The 15,777-nt window shown below is 43.5% G+C and overlaps 1 protein-coding gene across 2 annotated transcripts in view; it reads right to left on the bottom strand.

Moving 5' to 3' along the window:
* LOC109895808 (leucine-rich repeat-containing protein 75B-like) overlaps positions 1-15,777 on the bottom strand; it is a 28,291-nt gene that overhangs the window by 10,755 nt on the left and 1,759 nt on the right. The window lies entirely within an intron of this gene.

The raw sequence follows: 15,777 nt of genomic DNA, 5'->3' as shown, positions 1-15,777 counted from the left end.
TTATTTGCATACACCTTTTAAGCCGCAAATGAAGAAGTAGGTAAGGAGAGAAAATAGGGAACTGAAAATGAAAGATTTTCACAGGCTGCATAGAATAGCTGTTCCTGAGTCCTCTACAAAGGCCTAATTAGGCTGTGTATGTGAGGGGTAGAGATTGGACGCGCACATAGAGAGAGCTGAGAAATGAAAGACATGAGGGATGGGAACACGCGCACACACGCGCACACACACACACACACACACACACACACACACACACACACACACACACACACACACACACACACACACACACACACACACACACACACACACACACACACCACACACACACACACAGAGAGAGAGAGAGAGAGAGAGACACACAACAAAAAGTATTGATTGCAATGGACAGTTTGGGTGGGAGGCTAGCAGCCACCCATTACTGACCACCAGTTTATACAAACAAGACAACACATGGGTGGGAAGTTCCTTCTCTTTTTTTCAAGAGCGAAGATCTAAAAATACTTCCTTTCTTTCCATTGTTTGTGTTTGTGGCCCACATCTGATCATCTCAGAGGCAGGCATTGAAACAGGATCAATACGAATGTAACCGCACCACACCTGAAGCAACGAGGAGTCCTTTTTAATGAGATATTGTGAAGAAAAGACTTTACTACCTTACTGCAGACGCAACATTACGAACTCAGTTGACTATACAGGTACATTTTCATTCTTCAGTTGTTACAGTAACTCTCACCTAACCATAGCATGTCTACTAACTTTACAGTGGATGATGGATCACCTCTTTTAATTGAGTTACAAACCAAAATATAATTGAGACACGTGCCGATTTGCCATAGCCTGAATGCTAATAACATGAGTCTTATTCAATTAAACCAGAGCTAATTTAAAAGAGGGTCCCCTGTGATGTGGCTGTCATGCAGCTTTGGCACTCTGGGTTATCTCCTTGCCTTGATTAAAGAGATTCTACAATCTCCTCTGTCAAGTCTTCAGCGTAATTAACTACAGATTGGACAACCTCTGAAAGAGAGAGGAGCTTACGATTGAGCTAACAAACAGGACTATCAGATGTACTGTTATAATAACATGCTTTGAAATCCTGATCCGTCCCTAGAAACATGATGCATAGATAGTGAATAAATAGAGCCAAATCCAAACATGACAGAATGGATTATACTTGGGAATTTTCAAGACATCTTGTAATTCCTTTGTCTTAGTGAAATACTAACCATGACTAATCATGTTGTGTAGCAATCAGTGAACTACTTGTAGTTCAACTAGTAATTTAACTACATTTTGCAGCAGCTTGGTGGTACTGGAACTAACTTCAAATCAAATCAAAGTTTATTTGTCACGTGCGCCGAAGACAACAGGTGTAGACTTTACAGTGAAATGCTTACTTACAGGCTCTAACCATTAGTGCAAAAAAGGTATTAGGTGAACAATAGGTAAGTAAATAAATAAAACAACAGTAAAAAGAGGCTGTATACAGTAGCGAGGCCATAAAAGTAGCGAGGCTACATACAGACACCGGTTAGTCAGGCTGATTGAGGTAGTATGTACATGTAGATATGGTTAAAGTGACTATGCATATATGATGAACAGAGAGTAGCAGTAGCGTAAAAGAGGGGTTGGCGGGTGGTGGGACACAATGCAGATAGCCCGGTTAGCCAATGTGCGGGAGCACTGGTTGTTTGGCCCAGTTGAGGTAGTATGTACATGAATGTATAGTTAAAGTGACTATGCATATATGATAAACTGAGTGCAGCAGTAGCATATAAAGAGGGGTTGGGGGGAGGCACACAATGCAAATAGTCTGGGTAGCCATTAGATTACATGTTCAGGAGTCTTATGGCTTGGGGGTAAAAACTGTTGAGAAGCCTTTTGGTCCTAGACTTGGCACTCCGGTACCTCTTGCCATGCGGTAGTAGAGAGAACAGTCTATGACTGGGGTGGCTGGGGTCTTCGACAATTTTTTGTGCCTTCCTCTGACACCGCCCGGTGTAGAGGTCCTGGATGGCAGACAGCTTAGCCGCAGTGATGTACTTGGCCGTACGCACTACACTCTGTAGTGCCTTGCAGTTAGAGGCAGAGCAATGGCTGTACCAGGCAGTGATGCAATCAGTCAGGATGCTCTCGATGTCACAGCTAGTAGAACCTTTTGAGGATCTCAGGACCCATGCCAAATCTTTTTAGTTTCCTGGGGGGGAATAGGCTTTGTCGTGCCCTCTTCACAACTGTCTTGGTGTGTTTGGACCATTCTAGTTGGTTGTTGATGTGGACACCAAGGGATTTTTAGCTCTCAACCTGCTCCACTAGAGCCCCGTCGATGAGAATGGGGGTGTGCTTGGTACTCCTTTTCTTCTAGTTCACAATCATCTCCTTAGTCACGTTGAGGAATAGGTTGTTATTCTGGCACCTCTGACCTCCTCCCTATAGGCTGTCTCATCGTTGTCGTTGATCAGGCCTACACTGTTGTGTCGTCTGCAAACTTAATGATGGTGTTGGAGTCGTGCCTGGCCATGCAGTCGTGGGTGAACAGGGAGTACAGGAGGGGACTGAGCACGCACCCCTTTGTGTTCTTGGGCAAAGGGACTATGGTGGTATTCTTGAAACATGTTGGTATTACAGACTCAATTAGGGACATGTTGAAAATGTCAGTGAATACACCTGCCAGTTGGTCAGCACATGCCCGGAGCACAAGTCCTGGTAATCCGTCTGGCCCTGCAGCCTTGTGTATGTTAACCTGTTCAAAGGTCTTACTCATGTCGACTATGGAGAGCGTGATCACACAGTCGTCCGGAACAGCTGATGCTCTCATGCACGCCTCAGTGTTACTTGCCTCGAAGCAAGCATAGAAGTGATTTAGCTCGTCTGGTAGGCTTGGGTCACTGGGCAACTCGCGGCTGTGCTTCCCTTTGTAGTCTGTAATAGCTTGCAACCCCTGCCACATAAGATGAGCGTCGGAGACGGTGTAGTATGATTCAATCTTAGCCCTGTATTGATGCTTTGCCTGTTTGATGGTTCGTCGCAGGGCATAGCAGGATTTCTTGCAAGCTTCCGGGTTTGAGTCCTGCACCTTGAAAGCGGCATCTCTACCCTTTAGCTCAGTGCGATTGTTGCCTGTAATCCATGGTATGTACGTACAGTCACGGATGGGACGACGTCCTCGATGCACTTATTGATAATGCCAGTGACTGATGGGGTGTACTCCTCAATGCCATCGGAAGAATCCCGGAACATGTTCCAGTCTGGGAGAGCAAAACAGTCCTGTTTCATCTGACCACTTTTTTATAGACTGAGTCACTGGTGCTTCCTGCTTTAATTTCTGCTTGTAAGCAGGAATCAGGAGGATAAAGTTGTGGTCGGATTTACCAAATGGAGGGCGAGGGAGAGCTTTGTACACATCTCTGTGTGTGGAGTACAGGTGATCTAGAATTGGTTGCCCTCTGGTTGCACATTTAACATTTAAGTTTCCCTGCATTAAAGTCTCTGGACACTAGGAGCGCCGCCTCTGGGTAAGTGGTTTCCTGTTTGTATTGTTTCCTAATACAGGTGACTGAGTGTGGTCTTAGCGCCAGCATCTGACTGTGGTGGTAAATAATGTAGTCAGCTTCTTGATATGCCACACCTGTCAGGTGGATGGATTATTTCGATGCAGTAGATGGTATAGAGCACAGTATATACGTATGAGATGAGTAATGTAGGGTATGTAAACATTATATAAAGTGGCATTGTTTAAAGTGACTGGTGATTCATTTATTACATATAATTTGTAATTATTAAAGTGGCTAGAGATTTGAGTCAGTATGTTGGCACCAGCCACTCAATGTTAGTGATGGCTGTTTAACAGTCTAATGGCCTTGAGATAGAAGCTGTATTTCAGTACCTCGGTCCCAGCTTTGATGCACCTGCACTGACCTCGCCTTCTGGATGATAGCGGGGAGAACAGCCAGTGGCTTGGGTGGTTGTAGTCCTTGATGATCTTTTTGGCCTTCCTGTGACATCGGGTGGTGTAGGTGTCCTGGACAGCAGGTGGTTTGCCACCGGTGATGTGTTGTGCAGACCTCACTCCCCTCTGGAGAGCCTTACGGTTGTGGGTGGAGCGGTTGCCGTACCAGGCGGTGATACAGCCCGACAGGATGCTCTTGATTGTGCACCTGTAAAAGTTTGTGAGTGTTTTTGGTGACAAGCCACATTTCTTCAGCCTCCTGAGGTTGAAGAGGCGGTGTTGCGCCTTCCTCATCACGATGTCTGTGTGGGTGGACCATTTCAGTTTGTCCTTGATGTGTAGGAACTTAAAACTTTCCACCTTCTCCACTACTGTCCCGTCGATGTGGATAGGGGGGTGCTCCCTCTGCTGTTCCCTGAAGTCCACGTTCATCTCCTTTGTTTTGTGGACGATGAGTGTGGGTTATGGGTTATTTTCCTGACACCACACTCCAAGGGCCCTCACCACCTCCATGAAGGCCGTCTCGTCGTTGTTGGTAATCAAGCCTACTACTGTAGTGTCATCTGCAAACTTGATGATTGAGTTGGGGGCATGCATGGCCACGCAGTCATGGGTGAGTACAGAGTACAGGAGAAGGCTGAGAATGCCCGCTTGTGGGGCCCCAGTGTTGAGGATCCGCGGGGTGGAGATGTTGTTTCCAACCCTCACCACCTGGGGGCGGCCCGTCAGAAAGTCCAGGACCCAGTTGCACAGGGCGGGGTCGAGACCCAGGTTCTCGAGCTCGATGACAAGTTTGGAGGGTATTATGGTGTTAAATGCTGCTGAGCTGTAGTCGATGAACAGCATTCTTACATAGGTATTCCTCTTGTCCAAAGAGGTTAGGGCAGTGTGCAGTGTGATTGCGATTGCGTCGTCTGTGGAACTATTGGGACGATAAGCAAATTGGAGTGGGTCTAGGGTGTCAGGCAGGGTGGAGGTGATTTGATCCTTGACTAGTCTCTCAAAGCATTTCATGATGACGGAAGTGAGTGCTATGGGGCGATAGTCATTTAGCTCAGTTACTTTAGCTTTCTTGGGAACAGGAACAATGGTGGCCATCTTGAAGCATGTGGGAACAGCAGACTGGGATAGGGATTGATTGAATATGTCCGTAAACACACAAGACAAGCTGGTCTGAGCATGCTCTGAGGACGCGGCTAGGGATGCCGCCTGGGCCGGCAGCCCTGCGAGGGTTAACACGTTTAAATGTTTTACTCACATTGGCTGCGGTGAAGGAGATCCCTCAGGTTTTGGTAGCGGGCCGTGTCAGTGGCACTGTATTGTCCTCAAAGCGAGCAAAGAAGTTGTTTAGTTTGTCTGGGAGCAAGACATCCAGGTCCGCGACGTGGCTGGTTTTCTTTTTGTAGTTTGTGATTGATTGTAGAACCTGCCACATACCTCTCTTGTCTGAGCCGTTGAATTGCGACTCTACTTTGTCTCTATACTGACGCGTAGCTTGTTGGATTGCCTTGCGGAGGGAATAGCTACACCGACTGTATTCAGTCATGTTCCGGTCGCCTTGCCCTGATTAAAAGTGGTTCGCGGTTTCAGTTTTGCGCGAATGCTGCCATCAATCTGGGGCGGCAGGGTAGCCTAGTGGTTAGAGTGTTGGACTAGTAACCGGAAGGTTGCAAGTTCAAACCCCCGAGCTGACAAGGTACAAATCTGTCATTCTACCCCTGGACAGGTAGTTAACCCACTGTTCCTAGGCTGTCATTGAAAATAAGAATTTGTTCTTAACTGACTTGCCTAGGTAAAGGTAAAAAAATAATAAAATCCAGGGTTTCTGGTTGGGGAAGGTTTTAATTGTCACCATGGGTACAACATCACCTATGCACTTGCTAATAAACTCGCTCACCAAATCAGCGTATACATCAATGTTGTTGTTCGATGCTATCCGGAACATATCCCAGTCCACGTGATCGAAGCAATCTTGAAGCGTGGGATCAGATTGGTCGGACCAGCATTGAACAGACCTGAGCACGGGCATTTCCTGTTTTAGTTTCTGTTTATAGGCTGGGAGCAACTAAATGGAGTCATGGTCAGATTTGCCAAAAGGAGGGCTATGTATGCGTCGCGGAAGTTAGAGTAACAATGATCCAGAATTTTTCCAGCCCGGGTCGCGCATTCGATGTGCTGATAAAAATGTAGGGAGCCTTGTTTTCTGATTAGCCTGGTTAAAATCCCCAGCTACCAGCTACTATAAATTCAGCCTCAGGATATGTGGTTTCCAGTTTAAAAAGAGTCCAATGAAGTTCTTTCAGGGCCATCGAGGTGTCTGCCTGGGGGGGGGGGGGGGGGGTGTACACGACGATTATAATCGAAGAGAATTCTCTTGGTAGATTGATTGTAAGGAATTCTAGGTCAGGTAAACAAAAGGACTTGAGTTCCTGTATGTTGTTATGATCATACCACGACTAATCATAAGGCATACACCCCCGCCCTTCTTCTTACCAGAGAGATGCTTGTTTCTGTCGGCGCGATGTGTGAAGAAACCAGGTGGCTGTACCAACTCTGATAACGTATCCTGAGTGAGCCATGTTTCCGTGAAACAGAGAATGTTACATTCTCTGATGTCTCTCTGGAAGGCAACCCGTGCTCAGATTCCGTCTACCTTGTCCTCAAGAGACTGGACATTGGCTAGTAGTATACTCGGGAGCAGTGGGCGATGTGCCCGTCTACAGAGCCTGACCAGAAGACCGCTCCGTCTATCCCTTCTGCGGTAACAGTGCAAAAATAATACATAAAAAACTAAACACTGCATAGTTTCCTAAGAACACGAAGCGTGGCGGCCATCTCTGTCTGCGCCAGTTACGGTAATTGACCATTAATTAACATAAACACATTTAGCATCTCCTGGTTTCCAGACCTTTGGAACATCCACATTTAAAAAGTCTAATAAATCCATGTAATATAGCCTACACCATCACAATAAATTAAGTATTTCTTTTAGATAGGTCTAAAGAAGCATGACATGAAGAAAATGTAGTCTATTTTAGAAGAACAGAAAAGCTTAGTTGTTTTGTCCTTATGTTAGGCCCTGATCTGGCTATGCCATATGGCTGTGGGCTACACTAGTTCATTTAGCAGACAAGATTTGCTTAAAACTCCATGACAGTATTCTATATTATTTTATAGTATGAAGAATACAATTGAACATAGCTCAATAAAATAAAAAGGATATTTTCTCCAAACAATTCTGTGTTGAGCGGTTAACACAGTAACAGGTGCTCCTATATGAATGGCAAATGCAACTTTCGTATATACGGGCTCACTGTAATACCACGCAGGGCAGAACAGAGAACTGACAAGATGTATGTAAACAGTATTCTTATACTGTGATAGACAGTTCCAACCTGTCTGTTGGCCTATCACAGTAGAGACTGGGCGTGGTTTAAACTTGCTCAGCCTATTGCAGGCGCTCAGGCGGGTCCCCGCCTCTTGGCACTTCTGTTGATAGATGTAACTGTTGCTGTGAAGAACATCCATACTCCATGCCGTTATCTCGCACCTGGCTCCTGTTATCTAACAAAAGACCCCCATGCTACTCGGTATTTTTCCATCATGAGAAAGGCCCTGGCCCTGTACGGGCACGGGAGAGACGAAGGTCAAACGTCACGTGTCCTCCAAAACAAAACCCAACTAAGCTGCACTGCTTCTTAACACAGCATGCATCCAACCCAGAAGCTAGCCACACCAACATGTCAGAGGAAACACTGTGCACCTGGCAACCTTGGTTAGCGTGCACTGCGTCTGGCCCACCACAGGAGTCACTGGTGCGCGATGAGACAAGGATTTCCCTACCAGCCAAACCCAGACAACGCTAGGCCAATTATGTGTCACCCCAGTTGCGGCCGGCTGCGATAGAGCCTGGGCGCGAACCCAGAGTCTCTGGTGGCTCAGCTAGCGCTGCAGTGCCCTAGACCACTGTGCCACCTGGGAGGCCTTAATGTCCTTAAGTTTAAGAAGTTATTTGGCCACTGTAGTTGTGATACAAACCTAATCAAAACATATAGACCTATGGGCTAGGCTACATGAGTTGTGCGACTTTGATTTGGGAAAAAATCGCAAAACAAAGCATGTGGTGTTTCTTGCCTTAAACTGGGCATCATTCACAAGTGATAATATAGAATCAACAAGTGATAGGCTAATACTGTAACCCATCACAGTATTATTGATTTAATCTTGTCTTTAGATATACTAAATAATGTGTGATATTTGTTTTGATTTAGAATGGGCCATTATCATGCAACTGTCTCAAAACAGGGGCAGCGGAAAAAATACATGTCTTCTATGCACTTAAATAGCAAATGGAGGACACTTATCCCGTAGTTAATTTTCATGCCAGCCAGGTAGGCTATACTCCTGTTATAAAGAGAAGCAATGTGCTTAATATTAGGAAAGTTGAGAAATAAATATAGTAGGCCTAGCCTATAGAAAGCTGATGGGATCCTCCTCTTTTTAATAGAGACCATCACTTGTTTTTCTCACACAATTGCATTGCTTATAGAAATCAGCAGCATCAGAGCTTGGAGAAGCCTAATTACCATGGCTAAACGGTCACGTGGAATTTGACTGCCTCACGACTCGTGACCCCGGTATGGACCCCATAACAACCCTGCACACACCTGAGTCAATGCTTTGTAGAAACCCTTTGGCGGTGATTACAGCTGTGAATCGTTTTGGGTAAGTCTCTAACAGCTTTGCACACCTGGATTGTAAAGTATTTGCCCATTATTAATGTTTTTATTCTTCAAGCTCTGTCAAGTTGATTGTTGATTATTGCTAGACAGCCATTTTCAAGTCTTGCCATAGATTTTCAAGTCGAGTTCAGTTAAAACTGTAACTAAGCCACTCAGGAGCATTTGGCCTTGTGTTTTAGGTTATTATCCTGCTGAAAGGAGAATTCATCTCCCAGTGTCTGGTGGAAAGCAGACTGAACCAGGTTTTTCTCTAGGATTTTTCCTGTGCTTATTGCTTTACTCCGTTTCTTTGTATCCTAAAACACTTGCTAGTCCTTCCCGATGATAAGAATACCCATAACATGATGCATCCACCACAATGCTTGAAAATATGGAGAGTGGTACTCAGTAATGTGTTGTATTGGATTTGCCCCACACAACACTTTGTATTCAGGACAAAAAGTTCATTTATTTGCCTTTTTTTTGCAGTAATACGTAACTGCCTTATTGCAAACAGGATGCATGTTTTGTCATATTTGTATTCTGTACAGGCTTCCTTTCTTTCACTCTGTCATTTGCATTAGTATTGTGGAGTAACTACACGGTTGTTGATCCATCTTCAGTTCTCGTATCACAACCATTACACTCTGTAACTGTTATCACAATGGTGAAATCATGGTGATAACAGTTACCATGGTGAAATCCCTGAGCAATTTCCTTCTTCTCTGGGAACTGTTAGAGGAAGGACGCCCGTATCTTTGTAGTGACTGGATGTATTGATACACCATCCAAAGCCTAATTAATAACTTCACCATGCTCAAAGGGATATTCAGCATCTGCATTTTTTATTGTTACACATCTACCAATAGGTGCCCTTCTTTGCGAGGCATTGAAAAACCTCCCTGGTCTTTGTGGTTGAATCTGTGCTTGAAATGTAGTACTCAATTGAGGTACCTTACAGATACTTGTATGTGTGGGGTACAAAGGTGGGGTAGTCATTCAAAAATGATTGAACAAGGAATTTAACTTATTATGCGATTTGTTAAGCACATTTTTACTGCTGAACTTACAGTGAGCTCCAAAAGCATTTGGACAGTGACACATTTTAAACGTTTTTTTCTTTGTACTCTAGCTGTCACGGCTGTTGAAGGAAGTGGACCAAGGCTCAGCGTTGTGAGCGTACTTTTTCTTTTATTATAGCAATGACGCTGAACAAAACAATAAACACTACCAAACAAACCGTTTAGCTAAACGCTATGTGCCATAAACAAAGTCAACTTCCCACAAAGACAGGTGGGAAAAAGGGCTACCTATGTATGGTTCTCAATCAGAGACAACGATAGACAGCTGTCCCTGATTGAGAACCATACCCGGCCAAAACATAGAAATACAAATAATAGAACATAGAATACAAACCCCAAATCACACCCTGACCAAACCAAATAGAGACATAAAAAGGGTCTCTATGGTCAGGGTGTGACACTAGCACTTTGGATTTGAAATGATGCAATGACTATGAGGTCAGAGTGCAGATTGTCCCAAAAGTATTGGGACAAATTCACTTATATGTGTATTAAAGTAGTACAAAGTAAGTTATTTGGTCCCATATTCAAAGCACGCAATGACTACATCAAGCATCTGACTCTACACATTTTTGGGATGCATTTGCTGTTTGTTTTGATTGTGTTTCAGATTATTTTGTGCCCAATAGAAATTCATGGAGTCCCTCTTATTGTAAATAAGTTCCTAAACACTTCTACATTAATGTGGATGCTACCATGATCACGGATAATCTTGAATGAATCGGAAATAATGTTGAGTGAGAAAGTTACAGACGCAGAAATATCATACCCCTAACACATGCTAACCTCTCACCATTACAATAACAGGGGAGGTTAGCATTTTTGGGGGGACTGTTATTTGTGTATAAAAATAGAACTAACAGTAAATTCAGTAGGATAAATCGATCCACTAATACAGGACGAGTAAAGCCCCAGTGCTTCTGAGATTCTTCAAAGTTGCCACCCTTTGCCTTAATGACAGCTCTGCACACTCTTGTCATTCTCTCAACCAGATTCATGAGGTAGTCACCTGGAATGCATTTCAATTAAACGGTGTACCTTCTTAAAAGTTAATTTGTGGAATTTCTTTCCTTCTTAATGCAGTTGAGCCAATCAGTTGTGTTGTGACAAGGTAGGGGGGAATACAGAACATAGCCCTATCTTTCAAAAACCAAGACCATATTGGGGTAAGAACATCTCAAATAAGCAAAGAGAAACTACAGTCCATCATTATTTTAAGACAAGAAAGAAGGTCAATGAGGAACATTTCAAAAACGTTGAACGTTTCTTCAAGTGCAGTCGCAAAACCATCAAGCGCTATAATGAAAGTGGCTCTAATGAGGACCGCCACAGGAAAGGAAGACCAAGAGTTACAGTACCTCTGCTGCAGAAGATAAGTTCACCAGCCTCAGAAATTGCAGCCCAAATAAATTATTCACAGGGTTCAAGTAACAGTCACATCTCAACATCAATTGTTCAGAGGTGACTGCGTGAATCAGGCCTTCATGGTTGAAATGCTGCAAAAAAAACACGACTAAAGGACACCAATAAGAAGAAGAGACATGCTTGGGTCAAGAAACAAGAGCAATGGACATTACACCAGTGGAAATCTCTCCTTTGGTCTGATGAGTCCAAATTTGAGATTATTGGTTTGAAGAATCTTAAATATAAAATATATTTTGATTTGATTAATTCTGTTTTGGTTACTACATGATTCCATATGTGTTATTCATAGTTTTGATGTCTTCACTATTATTCTACAATGTAAAAAATTGTAAAAATAAAGAAAAACCCTTGAATGAGTAGGTGTGTCCAAACTTTTGACTGGTACTGAATATTTTTTAATTTATATTTTTGTTTAATTCTAATTTTTCAGGGGGTGGTGCAGCACCCTCAGCACCTTTACTTCCCACGGCAATGCTTTTATCCTGTTTCCCTCTGTACACAGACCACATGTACAGTTGAAGTCGGAAGTTTACATACACTTAGGTTGGATTCATTAAAATTTGTTTTTCAACCACTCCACAAATTTTTTGTTAACAAACTATAGTTTTGGCAAGTCGGTTAGGACATCTACTCTGTGGATGTATTTCAAGGCCTACCTTCAACCTCAATGCCTCATTACTCGTCTCATATGTATATACTGTTTCCTATACTATTCTACTGTATCTTAGTCTGTTCCGCTCTGACATCGATCATCCATATGTATATAGTCTTAATTCATTCCTACTTAGATTTGTGTGTATTGGGAATATGTTGTGTAATTTGTTAGATATTAGTGCACTGTCAGAGCTAGAAGCACAAGCATTTCGCTACACCCGCAATAACATCTGCTAATCACGTGTATGTGACCAATAAAATTTGATTTGATGATCAGTTTTTGGTTCAACCCCCACATGGGAGAGGGAGATAAGGTCTGTGCAGAATGCTCTTTGTGTAACTCAACATGAAGATGTCCTCCTAACGATCCTTACGGAGGTGGAAGGCATTCTAGGCTCCAAGCCCCTAGGCTATGTTTCAGCAGATGTAGCAGACCCCGATCCAGTCATGCCCTATCTGCTCTTGATGGGACGACATGATGCTTCACTCCCACATGCTGTATATGCAGACAAAGACCTTCTTGGACAACGCCGTTGGAAGCATAGTAAGGTCCTGGCTGACTACTTTGGACCCACTTCATGTGGAACTATTTCCCAAGTCTTCAGCAGAAGCAGAAGTGGTGGAAGGACACACCAGTCTTGAAGGTTGGACAAGTGGCCATGATAGTGGTGCCTCGTTGCCCATCATACGGAGAGTGAAGACGATCCCAAGTGCAGATGGAAGGATCCGGAATGTGGAGGTCAAGGTCAAGTAATGCCCGATTGGTGTAGCTTCCTGTTGTGTTAGACATTGCAGACCTACCTTCGTAGAAAGGAAGATGGAGGCTTTTACTAAATTCAAGTTAGTTACACTAATTCTGGGGTGGTTGTATAAAAGCCTGTTAGATTTGAATTTAGAATCTCGCTAAATTTAATTAGATCTACATGGACATTTTATTGAACTTTCAGTTGGCTTTAGTGGATACCAGACCGTTTTTCATTTGCAGGGATATTTGTGCATTTTCTACCAAATATAAGTCAGAACAAATATTTATTTCACTTTTAGAATATTCCTTTCGCTATTGTTATATGTAAATACAAGTAATTTGTATGTAGAGAACAGGTTGGCGTCGATAGATGGCCACTCTGTTTCTAGCACCTAAGCAACTTTGCAGTATTTTGTATTTTTTGTGTGTTATTTCTCACATTATTAGCATATTATTGTGTTATTACATACAGCCAGAAATACCTTTTGTATATCAGAGTGGCAGTAATACGACTTTCCTGAATTAGATCCTTTGTTTGTACCACTCAAGGCGATTGAACTTGTCCTAGAGGCTGCTTCAAGACACTGCCGGTGGAGAAGAGGTATTCGGAGTGGACTTTTAGTCAGACTCAGGAGGCGTGCACACCATCCACCGCTTCTGAGTATATTACTCACTGATGCTCAGTCCCTGGACAAAAACGCAGACAAGCTCAGGGCAAGGATCTATACCTTGTGCAAACTGGAAACCGCATATCCTGAGGATTTGGAAAGGCACACACACCTGTCTATATAAGGTCCCAAAGTTGACAATGCATGTCAGAGCAAAAACCATGCCATGAGGTCAAAGGAATTGTCCGTAGAGCTCCGAGACAGGATTGTGTCGAGGCAAAGATCTGGGGAAGGGTACCAAAACATTTCTGCAGCATTGAAGGTCCCCGGGAACACAGAAGCCTCCACCATTCTTAAATGGAAGAAGTTTGGAACCACCAAGGCTCTTCCTAGAGCTGGCCGCCCGGCCAAACTGAGCAATTGGGGGAGAAGGGTCTTGGTCAGGGAGGTGACCAAGAACCCGATGGTCACTCTGGCAGAGCTCCAGAGTTCCTCTGTGGAGATGGGAGAACCTTCCAGAAGGACAACCATCTCTGCAGCACGCCACCACTCAGACCTTTATGGTAGAGTGGCCAGACGGAAGTCACTCCTCAGCAAAAGGCACATGACAGCCCACTTGGAGTTTGCCAAAAGGCACATAAAGACTCTCAGAACATGAGAAACAAGATTCTCTGGTCTGATGAAACCAAGATTGAACTCTTTGGCCTGAATGCCAAGCGTCACATCTGGAGGAAACCTGGCACCATCCCTATGGTGAAGCGTGGTGGTGGCAGCATCATGCTGTGGGGATGTTTTTCAGCGGTAGGGACTGGAAGAGTAGTCAAGATCAAGGGAAAGATGAACGGAGCAAAGTACAGAGTCCTGCTCCAGAGCGCTCAACACTTTAGACTGGGGCGAAGGTTCACCTTCCAACAGGACAATGACCCTAAGCACACAGCCAAGACAACGCAGAAGTGGCTTTGGGACAAGTCTCTGAATGTCCTTCAGTGGCCCAGCCAGAGCCCGGACTTCAACCTGATCAAACATCTCTGGAGAGAGCTGAAAATAACTGTGTAGCGACGCTCCTCATCCAACCTGACAGAGCTTGAGAGGATCTGCAGAAAATAATGGGAGAAACTCCCCAAATACAGGTGTGCCAAGCTTGTAACGTTATACCCAAGAAGACTCGAGGCTGTAATCACTGCCAAAAGTGCATCAACAAAGTACTGAGTAAAGGGTCTGAATACTTATCTAACTGTGATATTTCAGTTTATTATTTTTTATACATTTTCTAAAATGTCTAAAAACCTGTTTTTGCTTTGTCATTATGGGGTATTTATTGCTTGTAGATTGAGGGGGGAAACTATTTAATCCATTTTAGAATACGGCTGTAACGTAACAAAATGTGGAAAAAATCAAGGGGTCTGAATACTTTCCGAATGCACTGTATATTCTCGGACTCCGACATTGCTCGTCTTAATATTTCTATATTTCTTAATTCCATTATTTTACTTTTAGATTTGTGTGTATTGTTGTGTATTGTTAGGTATTACCACACTTTTGGAGCTAGGAACACAAGCATTTCGCTACACCTGCTAAATATGTGAATGCGACCAATATAATTTGATTTGATTTGGATGGGTAACTTTCTTCACCAGTTCTTTTACCATTTTGTACAATTATGTGATTACCCTACCAGTTGTTGTAACTGTAATGTTAATTCTCCTGAGAGGAATTATCGGGTTATTTTTCTCTTATTGTAAATTGTGTATAGAGATAGCTGATATTACTGTCATGTTGTTTATTGGATTTATATTGTAGTAATTTTCTCTTTCATGTATAACCTGTTTCGTCATTACAACTCCTAGACTGGGCTTCTGTGTCTGTCGTCACTCGACCAGAGTGCAGTCGGGAATCTGTCAACTCCGAGTGGCTTATCCACACATTAGAGAGTACCAGACTCTAATGTTACTTTTTCAAAGTAACATTAGTTAAATAAATTATATTTTTCATAAGGGTAGCTTTAGTGTAGCTTAAATTGGTTGCTTGGTAAACTATCTTTTCAGAAGAGCTTCCCCAGCACAGGTAGCAATCATTACCAATAGGATGGCTCGATTAAATATATACAATATTATGTCAATGCTGTACTTTACCTGTGTGAATCTACGTAACATATTTCCCCTGTATATCTTTAAAAAATACTGAGGCAAAACTTGAATTAACCAATATGAAATGGGCCGATTTCTGTATGTCTGGAACCGTCAGCTACTCACTCTCCTGCTGTAACAGCCGAGGTCCATTATAGAGAATGAGCTGGCAGTAGGGAGGAAGACATTAGGGGAAGAGAGAGGGTGAATGTGTAGCTCTAATGGGTGCATTAGACAGCAGAGAGTGGAGGTGAGATCCTGCCTTGTCCATACCAGGGGATAAAGGGGTGGGATGACAGGGGGGAAGGGCGGCAGCACTCACACCCACAGTCCCATAAGACAATAGGAGCAGAAGAGTAGTTATCCGGTGACCTGTCAGTTGAAGAGACTGTACCGTGAGTTAGGTGGACTGTGGTGGGGGTATTGATCTGGGCTGTGCAGACATCCAAATTGCACTTAGA

The sequence above is a fragment of the Oncorhynchus kisutch genome, linkage group LG8 (genome assembly GCF_002021735.2).
Source record: "Oncorhynchus kisutch isolate 150728-3 linkage group LG8, Okis_V2, whole genome shotgun sequence".
NCBI classification, from domain to species: domain Eukaryota; kingdom Metazoa; phylum Chordata; class Actinopteri; order Salmoniformes; family Salmonidae; genus Oncorhynchus; species Oncorhynchus kisutch.
Note: the sequence above shows the minus strand (reverse complement) of the source record. Positions and strands in the feature narration are given on the sequence as shown.